Raw genomic sequence first — 26,567 nt, 5'->3', positions numbered from 1 at the left:
CACCATTGTATGCAGATGGCGGGAAGTTGTGTTCAGCTCTGGCTGAACAACTTCTAATCTTGTGTGTGGACTCGATAAGAAGAAGATTGAGTTACCGTACCATGGCATGATGTTACCAATTAGTGTATTCCCTACCGTTCACCGAAAGAAGTTCAATAGAGTATTTGGCAACATATCAAATCTCCTCAATCTTTGACGAAACTGGAGGTGTTCCAGGCACCCACCACTCTTTATGTAAAAAATATATACTTGCCCAGCACATCGCCATTCAACTTAGAGAAAACAAGTTTATCCACCCCCTCCTTGGAGCCAATACCCCCGAATCTAGGCATCACCCTGGTAAACCTCTTCTGCGCCCTCTCGAAAGGCTCCACATCCTGTAATGAGACAACCGAAACTGCACGCAGTATAGCTAACCAAAGCCATATAGAACTGAATCATGACTCCCTGACATGCTATTGATTATATGGGTCGGGAACTCTTGATGCAGCTCCATAAGACTTTAGTGAGAAGTATTGTGTTCAGGTCTGGTCCTTCATGAAGGAACAGTAGTAGGAGTAATGCAAACAATTAGGCCTCCTCCTCTATTCAGTATCTAACCTCATCCTGTACCTCACGTACTCAGCCCAATCATAAGATCATAAGTGATAGGAGCATAATTAGGCCATTCGGCCCATCATGTCTACTATGCCATTCAAATATGGCTGATCTATCTCTCCCTCTCAACCCCATTCTCCTGCCTCCTCCCCATAACCCCTGTTCTTACACCTTCCATGACCCACGGCCAGAGAAAGCTCCAAAGATTCTTCAAGAAAAGTACTTCATCATATCCGCTTTCGGGGTCAAGGAAAGAGCGTTCACGTTGCGGCCCTGTTTCCACCACCACGCACAACAAGTACAAGAAGCACAAGACAGACACCATTGTGTGCAGATGCCGAGAAGTGTGTTCAGCTCTGGCTGAACAACTTTGAATCTTATGTGTGGACTCGATAAGAAGAAGATCTCTGTCTTGAAAGACCAACCCCTTCAACTCTGACTGTGCCATCTAGTGTAGAAAGGAACTGCAGATGCTGGTTTACACTGACGATAGACACTAAATGCTGGAGTAACAAGCAGCATCTCTGGATAGAAGGAATGGGTGGTGTTTTAGGTCGAGGCCCTTCTTCAGACTGCTGAGCTACTCCATCATGTGTGTATCTTCAGTGTGCTCTCTGGTGCAAGCTATCTATCTATCTGGTACAACTTGTCCTATGAGAATAGCTGAATATCTTATGGGGCGAACCATTTTTGGGATCACCCATGGCAAGATGATATATTTTCTCCAAGTTATTCAGAAAAGTATGTAAAATCCCGAGTCACTTTTAAAACAAACCGAGATACCTTCCTGTTGCAGGGAAAACATTTCCCACTCCACTAAGTCAGGAAGCCGAACATGTTTCCTTCCTTTTGCTCTCTCTCCACAGTCACTGTATATCAAGTTCATGTTTGGTTTGGTTTAGAGATACAGTGTGGAAACAGGCCCTTCGGCCCATCAAGTCCATGCCGACCAGTGTTCACCCGTTTACAGTCGTTCTATGTTTATCCACTTTCTCATCCACTCCCTACACACTGGGGGCAATTTTACAACGGCCAATAATTCTGCAAACCCACAGGTCTTTGGAGTGTGGGAAGAAGCCGGAGCACCTGGAGTAAACCCACGTGGTCACGGGGAGAACGTACAAACTCTGTACAGGCAGCAAGCGTGGTGAGGATCGAATCCGGGTATACACAAAAAAACTGGAGTAACTCAGCGGAATAAACAACATCTCTGGAGAAAAGGAATAGGTGACGTTTCAGGTCGAGACCCTTCTTCAGACTGAGATGTCTCTGGCGCAGTATGGCCCACTATGCCGCCCATGTGCACGTGCTTGGGTGACAAGAAAAAACATCTGGAGGGAAGCCAGGGAGGAACATCTGGAGGGAAGCCAGAAGCCATTATATCCGCACCAGCTCTTTAAAGGAGTGAATGAGGGACTCATCCCAAAACGTCGCCTATCCACGTGTTCCAGAGATGCTGCCTGACCAGCTGAGTTACTCCAGCACTCTGTGTCTATCTCCAAAGATGCTGCCTGATCCGCTGAGTTACTTCAGCACTTTGTGTCTGGGGTCAAGAAGAGACCTTTCCCCATCAGTCCCATACTCCCAAGGACACGTTCAAATCTGCTGAAAGATGTGCAAAATTCCCACTGATTCTTGGGAATCTTTGGCCCATGACCACTTAAAAGTGGAGGAATGTTCAAAATGGTATTGAGAGCTTGGAGTCATAAAATCATACAGCTTGGAAATAAACCCTTCTCCCCAACTTGTCCATGGAACAAGATGCTCCATCTAAGCTAGTCCCACATGTGGCCCATATCTCTCTTAACCTTTCCTGTGAAATAACTCACCCGCACATCTCCTTTAAACTTTGCTCCTTTTACTTTAAAGAAATGGCCATTAATCTGACATTTTCTCCACGGTGGAGGGGTTCTAACCGTCCACTCTAATGCCTACCCAATCAATGCTGCTGTCTACACTATCTATAACACTCTACACTATATATAACACTGTCTACACTATCTATAACACTGTCTACACTATCTATAACACTGTCTACACTCTCCATAACACTGTCTACACTCTCCATAACACTGTCTACACTGTCTATAACACTGTCTACACTACGTATAACACTGTCTACACTATTTATAACACTGTCTACACTATCTATAACACTGTCTACACTCTCCATAAACTGTCTACGCTATCTATAACACTGTCTACACTATCTATAACACTGTCTACACTATAACACTGTCTACACTATCTATAACACTGTCTACACTACGTATAACACTGTCTACACTACCTATAACACTGTCTATAACACTGTCTACACTATAACACTGTCTATAACACTGTCTACACTCTCCATAAACTGTCTACACTATCTATAACACTGTCTACACTATCTATAACACTGTCTACACTATCTATAACACTGTCTACACTATCTATAACACTGTCTACACTATCTATAACAATGTCTACACTATCTATAACACTGTCTACACTATCTATAACAATGTCTACACTATCTATAACACTGTCTACACTATTCAAACAATTCCTACCCCTCTAGGTAAGGAAGCTGAACACGTTTCTCACACAAAGTTGTTTTTCACACAAAGGGTGGTGGGTGTATGGAACAAGCTGCCAGAGGAGGTAGTTGAGGCTGGGACTATCCCAACATTTAAGAAGCAGTTAAACAGGTACATGGTTAGGGCAGGTTTTGAGGGATATGGACCAAGCGCAGACAGGTGGGACGAGTGTAGCTGGGACATTGTTGGCCGGTGTGGGCATGTTGGGCCGAAGGCCCTGTTTCCACACTGTATAACTCTATGAATCTACGACGTTTCCCTCCTTTTGCTTTCCAAAGTCATCATATATCAAGTTTATGTTTAAGCCACTATCTACTCGATCTATGACACTGTATACCCTATCTATGCTACAGTCCCACCATGATATCAATGCATTGCAATGCCATTTCCATGTCTCTCTGGATTGAGCAAAAAATAGAACCCATGGACAAGAGCCAGAGGTTTTATAATGGCATGGTCTGTCTTTCCATCAGGTGATGTTTTTCCAAATCAGGATCTAAACTGCTATCATCCAATTCCTTGAATTAGTTCCATAACTGCTGCCCTTCTTCAGTAAATCACTGCAAGATGCTTAAAGACCAAGTCACCTCTGCAACTACTAAGGACACTTAACCACTGAAAAAGAGGGACATAAAAGGATTAGAATTTTAGGTGAAGATAGACACAAGAAAGCTGGAGTAAACTCAGTGGGCCAGGCAGCATCTCTGGAGGAAAGGAATCGGTGATGTTTCGGGTCGAGACCCTTCTTCAGACTGAGAGTCAGGGGAAAAGTAAGCAAGAGATATAGACGGTGATGTAGAGAGATATAGAACAAATGAATGAAAGATATGTAAAACAGTTTACGATGATAAAGGAAACAGGTTAGCTGTGGGCGAGGTGAGAACGAGTTGCAGACAATGAGACTCAACAAGGGGGGGGAGAAGAAAGGAGAAAGGAAGAGCAGGAGCCAGAGGGCTGAGGGAGAGCTGAGAAGGGGAGGAGACAGCAAGGGCTACCGGAAATTGGAGAAGTCAATGTTTATACCGCTGGGGTGCAGACTGCCCAAGCGGAATATGAGGTGCTGCTCCTCCAATTTCCGGTGTTGCTCACTCTGGCCATGGAGGAGGCCCAGGACAGAAAGGTTGGATTCGGAATGGGAGGGGGAGTTGAAGTGCTGAGCCACCGGGAGATCAGGTTGGTTAATGCGAACCGAGCGGAGGTGTTCGGCGAAACGACCGCCAAGCCTACGCTTGGTCTCACCGATGTAGATCAGCTGACATCTAGAGCAGCGGATGCAATAGATGAGGTTGGAGGAGATGCAGGTGAACCTCTGTCGCATCTGGAATGACTGCCTGGGTCCTTGAATGGAGTCGAGGGGGGAGGTAAAGCGCATGGGCAGCACAGTGAGAAAATGGTAGAGTTGCTGCCTCACAGCGCCAGAGACCCCGGTTCAATCCTGACTATGGGTGCGGAGTTTGCACGTTTTCCCTGTGACCTTGTGAGTTTTCTCCGGGTGCTCCGGTTTCCTCCAACACTCCAAAGACATACAGGTTTGTAGCTTAATTGGCTTCTGTATAAAATTGTAAGTTGTCCCCAGTGTGTGTAGGATAGTTCTGATGTACAGGGTGATGGCTGGTCGGCACGGACTGGGTAGGCCGAAGGGCTTGTTTCCACACTGTATCTCTAAAGTCTAAAGCCGCAAAGCCAAAAACAGTTGCACCTTTGCCAGTTCGATGCATGCCCCCGACATGACATAACATGAGCACTGCCTCCGCAATTATCTCTGAACTATTAGGCAAGAATTCCACAATCAAGCCCTGCTGAAAGCTTACTGTGCTATTCTTGCAAGTTGTTTCAAGTCTTTCAATCGCAGAAACTGTGTATCTAACCCATCCCATGTAGTCTGTCAGGACAAGAACAACACAAATTCTGAAGGAACCCAGCCAGGTCCTTAGATCATCTGCACTGTAATGTGCCAACATTTATGGCCCTTCACAATAATATTAATTTTCTCACTCGTGATATGTAATAAACTGATGCCATCTATATGTTCAATTAGAGTCATAGAGCCGTGGCAACAGGCCCTGCAGCCCAACTTGCCCACACCGGCCAAAATGTCCCAGCTATACTAGTCCCACATGCCTGCATTTGGTCCATTTCCTCCAAACCTGTTCTATCCATGTACCTGTCTAACTGTTTCTTAAATGTTAGGATAGACCCAGCCTCAACTACCTCCTCTGGCAGCTTGTTCCATACACGCACCACCCTTTGTGTGAAAAAGTTACCCCTCCGATTCCTTTTCCTCTTCAACTTCAACTTAAAGGTCAACAGACCTTTGACCTTTCTGCCAGTCATTGTGGACTGTGGTTTTCCATGACTAATTCCCATCTCCCCGTTACTGCGGGGGTGTTTGTGTGTGTGTGTGTGTGTGTGAGTGTGTGTGTCTGTGTGTGTGTGAGTGTCTGTGAGTGCGTGTGAGAGTGTGTAAGTGAGAGTGCGTGTGAGAATGTGTAAGTGAGAGTGCGTGTGAGTGTGTGCGTGCATGTGTGTATAGGTAAGAGTGCGTGTGAGAGTATGTGTGAGTCGGTGTGAGTGAGAGTGTATGTGCGTGTGAGGGTGCACGTGATCGCGCGTGTGTGCATGCGTGAGAGTATACGTGAGAGTGCGCGTGAGTGTCAGTGAGAGTGTATATGCGTGTGTGTATGTGTGCGAGAGTGCACATGTGCGTGTATGTGTGAGAGTGTGTATGCGTGAGAGTGCGTGTGAGAGTGCGCGTGAGTGTTTGTGCGTGTGAGGGTGTATGTGCGTGTGTGTATGTGTGTGAGAGTATGAGAGTGAGTGTGAGTGCGTGTATATGTGAGAGTGTGTGTGAGAGTGTATATGTGTGAGTGAGTGAGGGTGTATGTGCGTGTGTGTGAGAGTGCATGTATGTGTGAGTGTGGTTAATGGAGATGAAAGGACTGCAGCTTGTCAGATAGATCCCCCACCCCACTCGTGAAGGCGGTAAATCCAACCCAGAGCCAATGTCTTTAGGAGGGGAAGAGAAAAAGCTTTTTGAAGTTGCTGGGGTTTATGTTGTAATCTCAACCAACGTGTAGTCACACCATTTAGTTTAGAGATACAGTGTGGGTGCAGGCCATTCATTCCACTGAGTCCGTGCTGGCCAGCGATCAACCCATACACTAGCACCATCCTACACAATTTTTACAATTTTACCTAGAAACCTGTACGTGTTTGGAGTGTGGGTGGAAACCGGAGCACCCAAAGAAAACCGGAGCACCCATGCGGTCACGGGGAGAACGTACAATAGACAATAGGTGCAGGAGTAAGCCATTCGGCCCTTCGAGCCAATTTACACTCACACTCACACACTCACACATTCAATGTGATCACGGCTGATCATCCCCAATCAGTACCCTGTTCCTGCCTTCTCCCCATATCCCCTGACTCCACTATTTTTAAGAGCCCTATCTAGCTCTCTCTTGAAAGCATCCAGAGAACCGGCCACCACCACCTTCTGAGGCAGAGAATTCCACAGACTCACCACTCTCTGTGTATGAATATGAGGTGCTGTTCATATAGTTTGCGTGTGGCCTCACTCTGGCAATGGAGGAGTCCCAGGACAGAAAGGTCAGTATGGGAACTAGCAGAGGAGTTAAAATGGTTAGGAACCGAGAGATCCAGTGTACTACTGGCTGATTGAGCACAAGTGTTTGGTGAAACGGTTGCTGAATTTACGCTTGATCTTGCATAATGTACAGGAAGCCACATGGGGAATACGGGATGCATTAGATGAGGTTAGAGGAGGTGCAGTGAACCACTGTCTCACTTGGAAGGACTGGGGTCGCTGGATGGAGGTGATGTAGGAGGCGCAGGGACAAGTGTATATCTCCTGCGGTTGCAGGGGAAGGTACCTGGGGAGGGAGTGGTTTGGGTGGGATGAGATGAGTGAACCAAGGAGTTAAGGAGCGAGCAGTCTGCAGAAGGCAGAAAGGGGTGTGAATGGGAAGATAACCTATTTGTAGTACAAGCTCCCTACAGACAGCACCCGTAGACAGGATCGAACGGGCCCCTGGCGCAGTGAGGCAGCAACTCTACCGCTGCGCCACCGTGCCGCCCTAAACCAGATTTGCCTTAATTGCGTTGAATGAATTGAATACATGCAATTAAATGAAGTGGTACAATGAGGAGAAATATGGCCTCAATCAATTATAACTCTTTTCCATGCCTTTCAAAGACGTCTGCCAAGGTACTTAATCAAACAGAAGTCTGGATTTTGTTAGCACCATGCAAATGAAACACATCAGCAGAACTGAACTCAAACACTAAATTGTAGCATAATTGCCTGTTATGTTTTCCATAATGTTGGGCTGGCAATTGCTGGGAAGTGAGTCTCGTGTGAAATCGCTGGCATTATCACACAAATGTGGAAATCACAGATTTACTACCGTCCACAGGGGGACAGCTTCTTCCCCTCTGTTATCAGGCTTCTGAATGATCCGTGCATAAGTACGGCTACTGCCCGATTTTCTTTCCTTAACAAGGAGCTTTTATTCAATTAAACATAAATGCAGAGTATTCACAAATCGAGACCGCCATTGGCAGTTTACAAACAAGAAACAGTTATCAGATTAAAATGTTGTCATATTTATCTACAATACACTAAAGCCTGTAGCTACATCAAGCCTGTAGCTGTCTAGTGACAATAGTCAGATTCCACCTTTCGGGCATTGCCTGCTGTTTGCTGTGTAATGGCGGGAACTAACTTTATTGTGCTCCCTTTGGAAGCTATTATCACCTATACTAAAATTGGAATTTTGTTTAGTTTAGAGATACAGCGCGGAACCAGGCCCTTCGGCCCACCGGGTCAGTGCCAACAAACGATCCCCGCACGCTAACACCACCCTACAACACACTATGGGGGCAATTTACACTTACACCAAGCCAATTAACATACAAGCCTGCACGTCTTAGGAGTATAGGAGGAAACCGAAGATCTCGGAGAAAACCAACGCAGGTCACGGGGAGAACGAACAAACTCCGTACAGACAGCACACATAGTCGGGATTGAACCCGGGCCTCTGGCGCCATAAGGCAGCAACTCTACCGCTGTGCCACCTGTATATGGAATGATACAGAGAAGATTAGCATGGCACCTGAGTAAGGATGACAAGCAAATTCTTAAGGGTTCCATATTCAATGACAGCACGGGTAGAGCCGCTGCCTCACACCACCACCCACCCGGGGCCAGAGCCTGACCTCAGATGCCGTCTGTGTGTGGAGTTTGCACGTTCTCCCTGTGCCCGCGTAGGTTTCCTCCGGCTGCTCCGGCCGCCACCCACATCCCAAAGACGTTAATCGGCCCTCTGTAAATTGTAGGGAGCGGATGAGAAAGTGGGATAACATGGAACTGATATGAACGGGTGATCAATGGTTGGCATGGACACGTTGGATGAAGGGCCTGTTTCCATGCTGAATCTCTAAACGAAACTGAACATCAATGGTGTTATGTAGAAACAATGAACTGCAAGATGCTGGTTTGCGAAGTAAAGACACAAAGTGCTGGAGTAACTCAGCGGGTCAGGCAGCATCCCTGAAGAACATGGTTAGATGATGTTTTGGACCCTTCTTCAAATGTCTATAAGGTAATAAAGAATAGGAGTAGAATTAGGCCATTCAGCCCATCGTCTGCCATTCAATCGTGGCTGATCTATCTCTCCCACCTAACCCCATTCTCCTGCCTTCTCCCCATAACCTCTGACATCCGTACGAATCACGAATTAAGAATGGCGTTATGCTTTAATCCCTCTCGCACTTAGGAAGACATTCACAGTGGCAATTCTATAAAAGACAAATTCATACTTAACACATAAGTCAACAATGAACCAAGACAGAAGGGAAGAAGGGTTTCGGCCCGAAACGTCACCTATTTCCTTCGCTCCATAGAGGCTGCTGCACCCGCTGAGTTTCTCCAGCATTTTTGTGTACCTAATTAACCAAGACAACTCGGTGCTGAATTTCAATCCACAAGGAATAAAACCCTTGGCAGTCGCTGTTATTAGAGTAAATCAGGTTGCAGTTTCTGTCTTGCACACATGGAAAATTAAATATAGATGCTGCTCGCAGTGCCAGCATGTATAAGCAGTGCACTTGCCCACTGTTTCTGCACTATAAATAGCAGAACAAGCTAAGCCTGATGCATGTGGGATTGAGTTAGTTATTAGGGACATGCTGTGATAATTACTACTGAACACCCTGTCTGGTCCTGATGATTTAATGTAGTCTCTGCCCCCGAGAAGAGAATTAACCGCCCATTTTAATAAAAATGAATAATCTAGTTTAATTTAGTTTTTAGTTACAGTGCAAAAACAGGTCCTTGGGCCCACTGAGTCTGTGCCAACCAGCGATCGCCTCGTACACTAGTTCTATCCGACACACTAGGGTCAATTTAAAGAAGCCAATTAACCTACAAACCTGCACGTCTTTGGAGTGTGGGAGGAAACTTGAGCAGCCGGAGAAAACCCACACGGTTACAGGGAGAACGTACAAACTCCGTACAGACAGCACCTATCGTCAGGATTGAACCTGGGTCTCTGGTGTTGTAAGGCAGCAACTCTGCCACTGCACCACTGTGCTGACCTAGATTTTCATATGTTTATGTTATAGAAGCAGAATTAGACCATTGGGCTCATCAAGTCTACTCCGCCATGCAATTATGGCTGATCTATCTTTACCTTTCAATTCCATTCTCCTGCCTTCTCCCCATAACCCCTGACACCCACACTAATCGCGAACGTACTCATCAAAAATATCCATTGACTTGGCCTCCACAGCCGTCTGTCACAATGAATTCCACAGACTCATAGCCATGAATAGATATAGAGATTCATGAATACCTCTGGCTAAAGAAATTCCTCCTCATCTCCTTCCTAAAGGAACATCCTTTAATTCTGAGGCTGTGCCCTCACGTCCTAGACTCTCCCACTAGTGGAAACAAATTCTCCACATCCTCTCTATCCAGGCCTTTCGCTATTCAGTATTTTAGATACTTTAATCCTTATTATGTTTCATGATTTCTAATTCAGCATTCGTACATGACCAAATAATACACTAAGCAATACTTGCCGAGTCAGCTGAAAGTGTACGCTACCAGATGTATTCACATTCTGGTGAACAGTTCCATTGCAGTTCAGCAAGGAAAAGCAGTGGCTGAAACTCTAGCACAATCACCAAGAAAAATCACCAACGCCTCTACTTCCTTAGGCGGCTTAGGAAGTTGGCAATGTCCCCTACAACTCTCACCAGCTTCTACAGATGCACCATAGAAAGCATTTTGTCAGGATGCATCATTGAATTTTGAATATTGCCACATGTGACAAAGCCCTTGCTTTCATAGCCATGGTATGCAAATAGTCGCCCATAAAGGGCGCGTACTAAGTTACATATCCCCCCCCCCCCCCCCCCCCTTGCGCCAGGTCCCCCTTTGTCTATTGAAAGCCACTATTGTCATCACAGCTTGGTTTGGGAACAGCATCCAAGATCACAAGAAATTGCAGCGAATTGTGGACGCAGCCCAGACCGTCACACTAACCAACCTCCATTTCATTGACTCCATCTACACCTCGGCCAGCAGCATAATCAAGGACGAGTCGCACCTGGCCACTCCCACTTCTCCCCTCTCCTATCAGGCAAATGGTGCAGAAATGTGACAATGCACACCTCCAGATTCAGGGACAGTTTCTTTCACCAACAGGAGAGCAGTGCTGAACTACTATCTACCTCTTTGGTGACCCTCGGACTATCCTCGATTGAACTTTGCTGGCTTTACCTTGCACTAAATGTTATTCCCTTATCATGTATCTGTACACTGTAAACCGCTCTATTGTAAGCATGTATTGTCTTTCCGCTGACTGGTTCACACGCAACAAAAGCTTTCCCCTGTACCCTGGTACACGTGACAATAAATTAAACTAAACTAAATTAAACCTAGGGCTCCCCTGCATTTCTCAATGAGATTCTTCAATCTGACTGAGGAACCTTAATGTTTAGACCAAGACATGCATGCTCCTTTTGTGAGCAACTTTCACAGGGGTTAACAGTGAGTGCTAACCCTTAGCTGGTTACAGGCAAAATCGGTAAATATTTGCCTTCTCAGGTAGAATTAAAAGGTTCTAGTTGCAAGAAACTGGAGATGCTGGTTTGCAAAATAAAAGACGCAAAGTGCTGGAGTAACTCAGCTGGTCAGGCAGCATCTCTGGAGAACAGGGATAGGTGACTTTTCGGGTCGGGACCTTTTTAGTTTAGTTTATTTTGGAGATACAGCGCAGAAACAGGCCCTACAGCTCACCAAGTTCGCACCGACCAGCGATCCCCGCACACTAACACTATCCTACACACATTAGGGACAATTTACATTTATACCAAGCCAAATAACCTACAAACCTGTACGTATTTGGAGTGTGGGAGGAAACACAAGATCTCAGAGAAAACACATGCAGGTCACGGGGAGAACGTACAAACTCCGTACAGACAGCACCCGTCAGGAACCTGGGTCCCTGTCGCTGTGAGGCAGCATATGCAGATGTAGGTAAACACCCCATGGTTTGAGATATCATCTCAACCATGTCATAGGAGAAGTCTACTGCACCATTTGATCATGGCTGATCTATCTCTTCCTCTCAACCCCATTCTCTTGCCTTCTCCCCGTAACCTTTGACTCTCGTACCAATCAAGAATCCATCAATCTATGCTCTCCAAATCATGTGGCATGAAACTGATGAGCATGGATGTTGCATTGTTTAGAAGCCCAATCCTCAATTGCCTAATTTGTTTAGTTTAGTTTAGAGATACACCCCGGAAACAAGCCCTTCTGCACACCGAGTCCGCGCCGACCAGCGATCCCCGCACATTAACACTATCCTACACACTAGATACAATTTACAATCATTACCGAAGCCAATTAACCTACAAACTCGCACGTCTTTGGGATGTGGGAGGAAATTGGAGAAAACCCACGTGGTCTCGGGGAGAAAGTACAAACTCCGTACAGCCAGCACCCGTAGTCGGGATTGAACCCGGGTCTCTAGCGCAGTGAGGCATCAACTCTACCACTGTGCCTCCATTGGCTCGGAATATTTTCCGCTCTCGATTTGATCTGCACATCAGCAGGAGGAAAGGGCTGGAATTTGCAATACCATTTGGATAAAATATGTGACATGACAGTGGCAGATATTGTTTAATATAACCAAATGCTGTCACTTCCCCCGCGGGAAGAACATGATGTACATGTTTGTTATGAAGGAATTCAGGGAATTCCATACGGTGCCAATGAAACTGATTATTTCCTTCAAGTCAGATCAAAGCCAACTGGTTGCTTCCACATATTTCTGCAGTGGGCCCATTGTTTTACTCAATGCAAGTGTGGCTAGTTCTTGGTGCACTGGGACCAAGATGCACCGTAGAAAGCATTTTATCGAGATGCATCACAGCTAGGTTTGGGAACATCTCCGTCCAAGACCGCAAGAAATCACAGCACCATCACACAAACCAATCTCCCTTTCATTGACTCAATTTACACCTCACGCTGCCTCGGCAAGGCCAGCAGCATCATCAAGGACGAGTTCTATTTGATCTATTTGTTTGTGCACGTCGGGTTGATTGCATTAGTCGGAACAGGGTGGATCACGTGAAGGTTGCAATCTCCCACCCCAATAAACTAAACTGAAACCGCAGCAAAAACACATGATTAATGTCCAGATAACATGCCTGTGACGGCAACCATTCGGCCCATCAAGTCTACTCCGCCATTCAATCATGGCTGATCCATGTTTCCCTCGCAACCCCATTCTCCTGCCTTCTCCCCATAACCCCTGACATCCGCACTAATCAATTAGCAGACCACCATGGCCAGTGACTTTGGGAAGTGTAGCTTGTAGTTCTGTAGTTGGGCAATGAGAACCAGATGCCCAATGAGAACCAGATGCATCACAGCGCCATTGTCCCGGGTTCAAACCTGACATCAGGTGCTATCTGTGTGTGTATGCGGAGTTTGCACGTTCTCCCTGTGACCGCATGGGTTTCCTGCAGATGCTCTGGATTCCTCCCACATCCCAAAGACGTGCGGGTTTGTAGTTTAATTGGCCCTCAGTAACATTTCCCCCCCGTCTGTAGGGAGTGGGTGTGAAAATAGGATAACGTAGAACTAGTGTGGTTGGCGCGGGCCGAAGGGCCTTTATTTCCATGCTGTATCTTTAACCTAAACTAAAAGAAGCGTTCAAGCGTAAATTGCGCTGGAATTTTTCCCTAACCATTCGTCTAAAACTGGGTGTTTTGAGTGGGTTGGAACGCCTCACCCGTCCCGATGTAGTGCAGCCCATGGAGTGCAGCAGCAGCAGCGCCTCGCCGTTGGTCGGCAGCCCGGCCAGCTGTCCGACTTTCGGACCTTCGCTTACCGCTGACCACCACCCCTCCTTCTCATCTCAGTTGTCCGGGTGCAATCCAGCACCCGGGCCAACTCATCATTCACCCAGCCACGGCCGAGTCGGACAACGAATTGCCGTCGGGAATTTGTCCCTTATTTTGACCTTTTGTCCCTTATTTGGGAGTGAGAAAGTTAGCAACCCCACTGCCTGTCCCGTTGAGTTACTCCAGCATACTGTGTCTACCTTCGATTTAAACCAGCATCTGCAGTTCCTTGCTACACAGACTTTAATGAAACTTTGCTTCTCACTTTATAACAATGAGTCTGGTAGTGCGCGCTTTCAAGCTTATGTACCTTCTGCCCGACAGAGAGACGAAGGGTTGACTGAGATGGGACAAGTCTTTGATTATGTTGGCTGCTTTTCTGAGGCAGAGTGAAGTGTAGATGGAGTCAATGGCAGAAGAGGGAGAATGTTGTCCCATTTCCCAAGATCAGCTACTGAGTTAAGAAAAAACAAGGGTGGCTTGTAGTTTGCTGGTTCGAGCTTGTGTACGATGATCCGTTGATTCTAGAATTCTCTGTGGCTCTCACAAATTCTGCTGAGGTTTGGGACCGCAGCTAGTCACAGACTCACAGAACTATACAGCGTGAAATCAGGCCCTTCGGCCCAACTTGTCTGCGCCAACCAAGATGTCCCATCTACTCTAGTCCCACCTGCCCGTGTTTGGCCCATGTCCCTCTCAACCTTTCCTATCCATGCACCTGTCCAAATTCCTGTTAAATGTTTTAGTTTTAGTTATACAGTGTGGAAGCAGGCCCTTCAGCCCACCGAGTCCATGCTGATCACTTGTACAGAGATTCTATCCTACACACATTTACAGAAGCCAATTAACCTACAAACCTGCAAATCATGTATTGTCTTTCCGCTGTCTGGATAGCACGCATTAAAGGGCTTTTCACTGTACCTCAGTACACGTGACAATAAACTAAACTCAACTAAATTAGATCATGGATCATCCAAACGCTAGTTTTATGTTCAACCAGTTTAGCATCCTACACAACAGCGGCCTTTTACCGAAGCCAATTTATCTACAAACTTGTACGTCTTTGGGATGTGGCAGGAAACCGGAGCAGCTGGAGAAAACCCATGCGTTCACAGGGAGAACGTACAAACTCCGTACAGACACCACCTGTAGTCAGGATGGAGCCCGGGTCACTGGCGCTGTGAGGCAACAACTGAACCGCTGCGCCACCATGCTGCCCATCTTAAGATTGTCATGTGTACCTTGGTGCTCATGACAATACTAAACCTAAACCTTACTTGCTCCTTCTCCTTTATCACAGTTTTACAGGTTTGCTGTTCATTACTGGTGGACAAAAACTGCAGGAGAAACTCAGTGGGTGAGGCAGCATCTATGGAGAAAGGAGTAGGCTACGTTTCGGGTCGAGATCCTTCTTCAGACTGAAAGTCTCCACCCGAAACGTCGCCTACTCCTTTTCTCCATAGATGCTGCCTCACCCGCTGAGTTTCTCCAGCATTTTTTGTCTACTTTTGATTTTTCCAGCATCTGCAGTTTCTTCTTAAATATTAATTACTGATTGGTCTAGTTTAGTTCAATCTAGTTTAGAGTTACATGTACTGAGGTACCGTGAAAAGCTTTTTGTTGCGTGCTATACAGTCAGAGGAAAGACTATACATGATTACAATCAAGCCGTCCACAGTGTACAGATCCAGGATAAAGGGAATAACGTTTAGTGCAAGATAAAGTCCAGTAAAGTCCGATTAAAGGTAGTCCGAGGGTCTCCAATGAGGTAGATGGGAAGTCAGGACCGCTCTCTAGTTGGTGAGAGGACGGTTCGGTCGCCTGATAACAGCTGTGTAGAAACTGTCCCTGAATCTGGAGCTGTGCGTTTTCACACTTCTGTACATCGAGCCTGATTGGAGAGGGGAGAAGAGGGAGTGGCCGGCGCGGACTCGATGGGCCGAACGGCCTGTTTCCACGCTGTGTCCCTAAACTAATGTAAAACTAATCTCCCCGACACCTCGCAGCGTTTGAGTTGATTTGAAATACCAGCAGACAGCTTACCACCTAGTTTGTGCTGTGTGGACAGATTGAGGAATTAATGGCGACGACACAACCAAAGGCAACAATTTAGATCACCTATTTAACTGCGTCATTCTGCCTGAATCTGCATCAGACATAGAAATTCCAGCCTTATTCTGGCAGGCGCTCAAGGCAACCAAATCACGAGCTCTCTCACTGTGTCCTTTAGTACGAAGGAGGATGCAATACAAGTGTGAAACTATAAACCTTCTGCAAGACCACATTTGGAGCATTGCATGCAGTTCTGGGTCATCCCACTACTGGAAAGATGTGCAGGCTTTGGAGAGACTTACCAGAATGCTAATGGACACAAAGTGCTGGAGCAACTCTGGATAGGGTTGCCAACTTTCTCACTCCCAAATAAGAGACAAAAGGTCAAAATAAGAGACAAATTCCCGACGGCAATTTGTTGACTGACTCGGTCGTGGCTGAGGAGTTTTGGCCCGGGCCGAGCGACGTCGCGCGCAAAGTCCGGCGCCCCGTCCAACTCATGAAGCGAAGGTCCGAAAGTCGGACAGCTGGCCGGGCTGCCGACCGACGGGGCCACGGGCGAGGTGCTGCTGCTGCTGCTGCACTCCATGGGCTGCACTACGTCGGGACGGGTGAGGCGGGGCCGGATGCAGCGCTCCGACCCGACAGTCCCCTCGACCCGAGTAGTAGCGGTCAAATACGGGACAGGGGCGGTCCCGTACGGGACAAACCAATTTAGCCCAATATACGGGATGTCCCGGCTAATACGGGACAGTTGGCAACTCTACATCTGGAGAACATGGATAGGTGACATTTTGGGCCGGGAATTTTCTTCCGATTCTTAACCTGTTCAGCTTAGTTTATTGTCATGTGTATGCGATACAATAACCATATAACCATATAACAATTACAGCATGGAAACAGGCCATCTCGACCCTTCTAGTCCGTGCCGAACACGTATTCTCCCCTAGTCCCATATACCTGCGCTCAGACCATAACCCTCCATTCTTTTCCCGTCCATATAACTATCCAATTTATTTTTAAATGATAAAAACGAACCTGCATCCACCACCTTCACTGGAAGCTCATTCCACACATATATAACATATAACAATTACAGCACGGAAACAGGCCATCTCGACCCCTCTAGTCCGTGCCGAACACATAGTCTCCCCTAGTCCCATATACCTGCGCTCAGACCATAACCCTCCATTCCTTTCCCATCCATATAACTATCCAATTTATTTTTAAATGATAAAAACGAACCTGCCTCCACCACCTTCACTGGAAGCTCATTCCACACAGCTACCACTCTCTGCGTAAAGAAGTTCCCCCTCATGTTACCCCTAAACTTCAGTCCCTTAATTCTCAAGTCATGTCCCCTTGTTTGAATCTTCCCTACTCTCAGTTGAATCTTCCCTACTCACAGCCACCACTCTCTGAGTAAAGAAGTTCCCCCTCATGTTACCCCTAAACTTCTGTCCCCTTGTTTGAATCTTCCCTACTCTCAGTGGGAAAAGCTTATCCACGTCAACTCTGTCTATCCCTCTCATCATTTTAAAGACCTCTATCAAGTCCCCCCTTAACCTTCTGCGCTCCAAAGAATAAAGCCCTAACTTGTTCAACCTTTCTCTGTAACTTAGTTGCTGAAACCCAGGCAACATTCTAATAAATGAAAAGCTTTTGTGGAACGCACCACCTGCAGTTCCTTGTTTCAACATTTTTATTAGTAGAAAGGGTCAGCACAGTGGCACAGCGGTAGAGTTACTGCCTCACAGCGCCAGAGACCAGGGATCGATCCTGACTACGGGTGCTGTCTGTACGGAGTTTGTACGTTCTTCCCGTGACCTGCGTGGGTTTTCTCCAGGATCTCCGGTTTCCTCCCACACTCCAAAGACGTGCAGGTTTGTAGGGGAACTGGCTTTGGTAAAATTGTCCCTAGTGTGTCGGATAGTGTTAGTGTGCGGGGATCGCTGGTCGGCGTGGAAGGGCCTGTTTCCGCGCTGTATCTCTAAACTAAACCAAACTGCTGCCTGGATTAGAGGGCAACAGCCACAAGGAGAGGTTAGACAGATTTGGATTGGTTTCTCTGGATCACCAGAGGTTGAGGGGAGAGCTGATAAAAGAGTATACAAAATGTAAGGTAGATGTGGCAAGCAGTCTCAATCTTTTTCCCAGGGTGAAAATGTCAAAGCTAGCGGGCATAGCTTTAAGGTAATATGGGCAAAGTTTGAAGGAAATGTGCAGGCCAAGGTTATTTTTAAACTAAGGGTGGAGGGTGTAATCTGAAAGTAAGCATGCAGGTACAGCAGGCAGTGGAGAAAGCTGATGTCATGTTGGCCTTCATAACGAGAGGATTTGAGCATAGGAGTAAAGAGGTCCTCCTGCAGTTGTACTGGTGAGACCACATCTGGAGTATTGTGTGCAGTTTTGCTCCTAATTTGAGGAAGGACATCCTTGCTATTGAGGCTGTGCAGTGTAGGTTCACCAGGTTAATCCCCGGGATGGCGGGACTGTCATATGAAGAAAGATTGGAAAGACCTGGCTTGTATTCACTGGAATTTAGAAGGATGAGAGGGCATCTTATAGAAACATATAAAATTATAAAAGGACTGGACAAGCTAGATGCAGGAAAAATGTTCCCAATGATGGGGGAATCCAGAACCAGGGGCCACAGCCTAAGAATAAAGGGGAGACCATTTAAAACTGAGATGAGAAAAAACTTTTCACCCAGAGAGTTGTGAATTTGTGGAATTCTCTGCCACAGAAGGCAGTAGAGGCCAATTCACTGAATTATTTCAAAAGAGAGTTAGATAGAGCTCTAGGGGCTAGTGGAATCAAGGAATATGGGGAGAAGGCAGGCACGGGTTACTGATTGTGGATGATTGGCCATGATCTCAATGAATGGCGGTGCTGGCTTGAAGGGCCAAATGGCCTCCTCCTGCACCTATTTACTATGTTTCTATGTGCCTGGAATTACTTCAAAGGGAGGTGGTGGAGGCAGATATGATGGTGGCATTGAAGCCTTTTAGATGAGCACAGGGAATGGAAGGTTATGGATTACTTGCAGGAAGAGGAGATTCGTTTAGCCTGGCATCCTGTTGGACATGGACATTGTGGGCTGAAGGGCCTGTTCCTGTGCTGTACTGTATGACTTTACTTTAGGGGTACAGCATGGAAACGGGCCCTTTGGCCCACCAAGACCGCGCTGACCAGCGATCACCCTGTACACTAAGGCTAGCACTATCCTAACACTAACACACTAGGAACAATTTACAATTTTACTGAAGCCAATTAACCAACAACGTCTTTGGAGTGCAGGAGGAAACTGAAGCACCCGGAAAAAACCCATTTGGTCACAGGGAGAATGTACTAACTCCGTACAGACAGATCTCATAGTCAGGATGGAACCCGGGTCTCTGGCGCTGTGAGGCAACAACTCTACCGCGGCACCACCCAGGATGGGTGCTTGGAAGGGTTCTCACCTTGGAGGCAGAGGGCTTGGTCGATCCTGCATCAGTTTTCGACACGAAATGTCGACCGTTCCTTTGGCTGCGCAGATGCTGCTCGAGTCACTGGGTTCCTCCAGCAGTTTGCTGCTGTTGTTTTGCTCCAGTTTCCAACATGTGCATTGTTTCAGGATAAGGATCAGCACTTAAGACTGCAATGACAAATTAATCTCTGTTTGGACGGTTGTGAAACGCTGGAATCCATCACCCCAGAGAGATGTACATCAAGCCTGAGGTTCAATTCAGTTCAGTTTAATTTAATGTCACGTGTACCGAGGTTACGAGGTACAGTGAAAAGCTTTTGTTGCGTGCTATCCAGTCAGCAGAAAGACAATACATGATTACAATCGAGCCACGTACAGTGTATAGATACATGATAAGGGAATAATGTTTAGTGCAAGGTAAAGTCGATCAATAATAGTCCGATTCAGTTGCCTACTAACAGCTGGGAAGAAACAGTTCCTGAATCTGGAGGTGTGCGTTTTCACACTTGCGTACCTCTTGCCCGATGGGAGAGGGGAGAAGAGGGAGTGGCCAGGGTGCGACTCGTCCTTGATTATGCTGCTGGCCTTGCCGAGGCAGCGTGAGATATAAATGGAGTCAACGGAAGGGAGGTTGGTTTGTGTGACGGTCTGGACTGCGTCCACAATTCGCTTGCAATTTCTTGCGGTCTAGGATGAAGCTGTTCCCAAACCAGGCTGTGATGCATCCCGATAAAACGCTTTCTATGGTGGAGTTTTGGACAGTATGATAATCAAGATTTATAAAGGAACATAAGAAATAAAGCCTGGGCACCATGTCACAGGAAAGATGTTGTCAAGTTGGAAAGGGTACAGAGAAGATTTACGAGAATGTTCCCAGGACCCGAGGGCCTCTGCTATAGGGAGAGGTTGAGGAGGCTGGGACTCTACTCCTTGGAGCGCAGGAGGATAAGGGCTCATCTTATGGAGGTGTATAAAATCACAAGAGGAATAGGTTGGGTAGATGCACAGAGTCTCTTGCCCATAGTGGGTGGATCGAGAACAGATAACATGGGTGAAGGGGGAAAGATTTAATAGGAATCTGATGGGTAGCTTTTCACACAAAGGGTGGTGGGTGTATAGAACAAGCTGCCAGAGGAGGTAGTTGAGGCTGGGACTATCCCAACAATTAAGAATCAGTTAGACAGGTACATGGATAGAACAGGTTTGGAGGGATATGATCCAATCTCAGGCAGGTGGGACTAGTATAGATGGGGCATGCTGGTCAGTGTGGGCATGTTGGGACGAAGGACCTGTTTCCAAGTGTGATCTCACCAATGTCTTGTACAACTGTAACATAAAGTCCTAACTCTCAGTCTGTAGAACGGTCTCGACCCGAAGCGTCACCCATACCTTTTCTCTAGAGATGCTGCCTGTCCTGCTGAGTTTCTCCAGCTTTTTGTGTCTATCTTCGTGTTAAACCAGCATCTGTAGTTCCTTCCTCCACGTCCTAACTTCCATTCTGCTTCTTGAAGGCCAGGGTGCCAGAAGCCTACTTCACCACTTTCTCTGCCTCAGACGGCACTTTCAGGGAAATGGGAGCATAAGGGGACCATTCGGCCCCTCAAGCTTGTTTCCTCCATTTAGTAAGATCATGGCTGATGTAATCTTTAGCCTCCATTTTACTTCCCTGTTTGGTCTACACAACTCTTGTTTCCGCTCCGGTTCATCTTAGCCTTGAATATATTTAATGACTCAACCTCTTGGAACTCCAGGGTGGAGAATTCCAGAGGTCTACGACCCCATGAAGGAACAAAAAATCCTTTTCATGCCAGCAACAAGGCCAGAAATCATATCTTCACAGAATGCCAGAGCAGACTCGAGATGATGTGCTTCTCATTGTCTTAACAACGCAAATCTGAATGACGGTGACCAATGGTCGTCACAGTGACGCAGAGGTGGAGTTGCTGCCTCACAGCACCGGAGACCCGGGTTCCATCCTGACTACGGGTGCTGTCTGTAGACGACAGATGGCACAATGGGCTAAGTGTTCGGCTGGCAACCGGAAGGTAGCCGGTTCGAATCCCGCTGGGAGTGCATACTGTCGTTGTGTCCTTGTGCAAGACACTTCACCCACCTTTGCCTGTGTGTGAATGTGTGTGAATGTGTGTGAGTGATTGGTGGTGGTCGGAGGGGCCGTAGGCGCAGATTGGCAGCCACGCTTCCGTCAGTCTGCCCCAGGGCAGCTGTGGCTACAGAAGTAGCTTACCACCACCGAGTGTGACTGAGGAGTGAATGAATAATGCGATGTAAAGAGCCTTGAGTATTAGAAAGGCGCTATATAAATCCCATCCATTATTATTATTATTGTACGTTCTCCCCGTGACCGCGTGGGTTTTCCCCGAGTACTCCGGTTTCCTCCCACACTCCAAAGACGTGCAGGTTTGTAGGCTAATTGCCTTCTGTAAATTGTAAATTGTCCCTAGTATGTAGGATAGTGCTAGTGTACGGGGTGATCGCTGGTCGGCATGGACTCGGTGGGCCGAAGGGCCTGTTCCCACGCTGTATCTCTAAAGTCCCATGCAAGCCTAAAAGAGCTGAAATAGCAAAAACTGCAGGTGCTGGCTTTTGTAAATTGTAAATAATAATAATAATATATTTTATTGTCATTGCACGTCAGTGCAACGAGATTTAGTGTGCAGCTCCACTGATGTACAAGAAAGGTAAATAAATACAATACATAAATAAGCAAGCTGAATTGATTGACGTGACCATCTGAGGGAGACTGTCCAAAGGGGGTGGGTGGGGGGGCACTCATTTGGGCCAGTTCAGAGCCGCTATAGCTCTTGGGATAAAACTGTTCCTGAGTCTGGAGGTTCGGGCGTATAAGGCCTTGTAACGTCATGCCGGAGGGAAGTAGTTGAAACAGACCGTGACGGGTGTGATGAGTCCTTATGGATGCTGAGGGCCTTCCTGAGGCACCGCGTGTGGTAGATGCCCTCCAAGGCTGGTAGCTCTATCCCGATGATCCGCTGCGCTCTGTTGACGACGCGCTGAAGAGCTCTCCTCTCCGCCTCTGTGCAGCTGAGATACCACACAGAGATGCTATACGTTAGTATGCTCTCTGTGGTGCAGCGGTAGAACGTTGTCAGCAGCTGTTGGGGCAGACCAGTCTTTTTTAATGTCCTCAGGAAGAACTGTGCCTTCTTGACCAGCGCAGCGGTGTTTGTGGCCCATGTGAGGTCTTCTGAAATGTGAGTGCCCAGAAACTTAAAGCTGGACACTCTCTCCACACTTTCCCCGTAAATGGAGATTGGGGCGTGTTCTCCAGTATGGGACCTCCTGAAGTCAATAATCAGCTCCTTGTCTAAACAGTCTAAAGAAGGGTCTCGACCCGAAACGTCAACTATTCCTTTTCCCCAGAGACGCTGCCTGACCCGCTGAGTTACTCCAGCTTTCTGTGTCTATCTTCTGTAAATTGTAAATTGTCCCCAGCGTGTGGGATAGTGCGAATGGGGTGATCGCTGGTGAATGACATGGACTCAATGGGCCGAAGGGACTGTTTCCACTCAGTCCCTCTCTCTTTCTCTTTCTCTCTCTCTCTAAAAGACAAGATGCAAGCAGGCAGCTCAGCCGACTCCAAGCCCACCTCGCCCCTGCATCGGGGTATGAGATGTGTTACACCCACAGGATGTGAATCCTTGCCACTGTTTGAAGAGAAGTAGAGAGTTCTCCCAACCTACATGCCGCTCCCCAGCTACACCAGATTAAATAGCGATCACCTGTATCCCTTTTCATTGTCATCGCCAACACAGGATGCCTGCAAACCTCACCTGCACACTGCCCTCTGTCACCCAGAAGATAGACACAAAATGCTGGAGGAGCACAGTGGTGCAGCAGTAGAGTTGCTGACTTAAGGGCCTGTCCCACTGTACGAGTTCATTCAAGAGTTCTCCCCGAGTTTTCCCCTGATTTGAACTCGGAGATTTACACTAATAATTCTGGTGAATCTCTGGAATTCTCTGCCACAGAAGGTAGTTGAGGCCAGTTCATTAGCTATATTTAAGAGGGAGTTAGATGTGGCCCTTGTGGCTAAAGGGATCAGGGGGTATGGAGAGAAGGCAGGTACAGGATACTGAGTTGGATGATCAGCCATGATCATATTAAATGGCGGTGCAGGCTCGAAGGGCCGAATGGCCTACTCCTGCACCTATTTTTCTATGTTTCAAACACCCGCTCGTAGGTACTCGGGGCTCTCGTGGACATTTTTTCAACATGTTGAAAAATCTTCACAAGTCTTCACGAGCTTACCGCATTTCCCGAAGTGCCTGCCGTTAGCATTACGAGCCGCTAAGAGACGTCCCGAGCTCTGACGTACCCGCTACGTACATTCTACGTGCTTACCACGAGTTTGATTTTTTTTTTAACTCGGGATAGCTCTTCAATTACCTCGTACAGTGGAACAGGCCCTTTACAGCGCCAGAGACCCGGGTTCCATCCTGACTACGGGCGCTGTCTGTACGGAGTTTGTACGTTCTCCCGTGACCTGCGTGGGTTTCTCCGAGATCTTCGGTTTCTCCCACACTCCAAAGACGTGCAGGTTTGTAGGTTAATTGGCTTTGGTATAAGTGTAAATTGTCCCTAGTGTGTGTAGGATAGTGTTAATGTGCGGGGATCGCTGGTCGGTGCGGCCTTGGTGGGACGAGGGGCCTGTTTCCGCATTGTGTCTCTAAACTAAAAAAGCTCAGCTGGATAGAAGGAACAGGTGACGTTTCGGATCTGATGAAGGGACTTGACCCGAAACGTCACCTATCCCTTACCTCCAGAGATGTTGCCTAACCCGCTGAGTCACTCCAGCATTTTGCGTCTGGTTTAAACCAGCATCTGCAGTTCCTTTTGTACACACTCATCCAGAAGTTATTTTTTGTGCAAGAAATGACTTAACCATGACAGGGGTCTTTATAAATGTAAATAATTCTCCTCTGAAATGTATTTCCTTGACTTGCTGATGAATCAGCACCAAAGCTTGACTGGTTTATGAATATTATTTTTTTTTTTTTTTTGAATGCCTGAAATTGTTATCCAGATTAACATTAGATTAGTAAATAGAATATGGAGGAGAGGACAGTTTCTGACCACAGGCATTTTATCCTGTGGACACTGCATTGTCAATCTTTGATCTCATTTGCCTTCATGAATGATCCTTTTTGTGGCGAGGCATGTTTGTTTAAAGAAAAGAAAGACAAAAGGCCAATGTTCTGTTTTAAAACAGAAGCAACTCAGCAGATAGGAATGCATTGGTTATCTACTGAGGTCTGGCAGGGAGATTAAGCCTCTGTGGGTCAATGAGTCATGCACCCGGTGCGTGGGACGTGGGTGATAATTCCCAGCATCTCCGGGACGGGAGTCAAATGCAACCCTTGCACACTTATTCCCAGCGCCATGACGACTGGTGAATGAAAAGCCTGCCGTGTGCATCAAATGGGAAATGTTATTGGGATGAGAGTCATACAGCATGGAAACAGACCCTTCGAAGCAATGGTGGCGCAGCGGTAGAGTTGCTGCCTTACAGCGCCAGAGACCCAAGTTCAATCCTGGCTACGGGTGCTGTCTGTACGGAGTTTGTACGTTCTCCCCATGGGTTTTCTCCGAGATCTTCGGTTTCCTCCCACACTCCAAAGATGTACATGTTTGTAGGTTAATTGGCTTTGGTATAAATGTATAAATTGTCCCTAGTGTGTGTAGGATAGTGTCTGGGGATTACTGGGCTGTCCCACTTGGGCGACCTAATTGGCGAGTTTAGAAGAGTTTAGGGGAGTTTGAAAAAATGTTATGTTGAAGACCTCCTTCAACGATGTAGAAGACTTCCTTCGACCTCCTTCAACTATGTTGAAGACCAGCTTCGACAGCTACGACTAGCTATGACTAACTTCGGGAAAATTGGACATCGAATAGTGAAGAGTGAAGACGACCTCCTTCGACCTACCTTCGATTATGATGAAGACTATCTACGACTACCTTCGACTACCCTAGATTACCTACGACTAACATGCCAACCTACTATGACCTACTACGACTAAACCTACGAGTAAAAAAAGTATCGATTTATTCCATGGTGACCTTTTTTTACTCGCGGGCATTTTTCAGCATGTTGAAAAATACGCCGCGACCTAGCTGAGGCCTCGAGTATGTGGGGACTACTCTCGAGCATGAAGGAAAGTTACAAAGACCTCCTAGGACCTCGTGTCGACCATGCTGCGAGCATGAGTCGAGGGCAAACTCGTCAGAACTCGCGGATTAGGTCGCCACAGTGGGACAGCCCCTTTAATGTGCGGGGATTACTGGTCGGTGCAGATTCAGTGGGCCGATGGGCCTGTGTATCTCTAAACTAAACTAAACTTACCCATGCAAGTTTCCCAACCTGTCCAAGTGTCTTATACATTCTGTTGGAGTCATAGTGTGATACAGCGTGGAAACAGTCCCTTCGGCCCAACTTGCCCACACTGACCAACATGCCCCATCTACACTAGTCCCACCAGCCTGTGTTTGGCCCATATCCCTCCAAATCGTTCCTATTCAAGTACCTGCCAAGTGGACAGGTATAATGTATAGGAAGGAACTGCAGATGGTCTAAATCGAAGATGGACACAAAAATCTGGGGTAACTGGGGTTAGCCATATAGAACGGAGATGAAGAAAATCTTTTTCACACAGAGGGTTCTGAATCTAAGGAATTCTCTGCCTCTTAAAGATAGCGGAGTCAGGGATATGGGGAGAAGGCAGGAGCGGGGTACTGAATGTGGATGATCAGCCATGATCGCAGTGAATGGTGGTGCTGGCTCAAAGGGCTGAATGGCCTACTCCTGCACCTATTGTCGATTGTCTTTAACTCAGCGGGACAGGCAGCATCACTGCAGGTTCAGTCTGAAGAAGGGTCTCGATCCGAAACGTCACCCATTCCTTCTCTCCAGAATGTTTAGTGCAGGATAAAGTCCAGTAAAGTCCGATTAAAGATATGTGTCGGAAGGAACTGCAGATGTTGGTTGAAACTGAAGATAGACACAAAATGCTGGAGTAAAGGGCCTGTCCCACTTGGCCGTTATTTGCGCATCATTTACGCGACATAATTTACGCGCGCATGCGAGTGGTGAGATGTGGTGAAGTAGGCAGCGACGCGCGGTGAGCGCACGGCGCCCAGGATTTTGGGATGCTCAAAATCCTCGCGCACCTCCTGTGTGACACGCAAATGACCCCCAAGTGGGACAGGCCCTTAACTCAGTGGGACAGACAGCATCTCCGGAGAGAAGGAATGGGTGACGTTTCGGGTCGAGAACGGTTTGAAAAGGTTCTTGATCGGGTCTGACTCTAAGCCTAAGATAACACTGCAAAACCTCAGTCTGAAGAAGGGTCTCGACCCGAAACGTCACCCATTCCTTCTCTCCTGAG

The 26,567-nt window shown here is 47.1% G+C and overlaps 1 protein-coding gene and 1 non-coding gene across 2 annotated transcripts in view; both read left to right on the top strand.

Annotated features, from left to right (window-relative positions):
* The window catches only part of rbks (ribokinase), a 182,221-nt gene that overhangs the window by 137,019 nt on the left and 18,635 nt on the right, over window positions 1-26,567 (top strand). The window lies entirely within an intron of this gene.
* On the top strand, window positions 8,253-8,359 carry LOC116973881. The gene has a single exon (XR_004412163.1). It is a non-coding gene; the product is annotated as a U6 spliceosomal RNA (small nuclear RNA).

This window comes from Amblyraja radiata, chromosome 5 (genome assembly GCF_010909765.2).
Source record: "Amblyraja radiata isolate CabotCenter1 chromosome 5, sAmbRad1.1.pri, whole genome shotgun sequence".
In the NCBI taxonomy this organism is placed as follows: Eukaryota; Metazoa; Chordata; class Chondrichthyes; order Rajiformes; family Rajidae; genus Amblyraja; species Amblyraja radiata.
The sequence above is the reverse complement of the archived record's forward strand: the minus strand, read 5'-3'. Positions and strand labels throughout refer to the sequence as shown.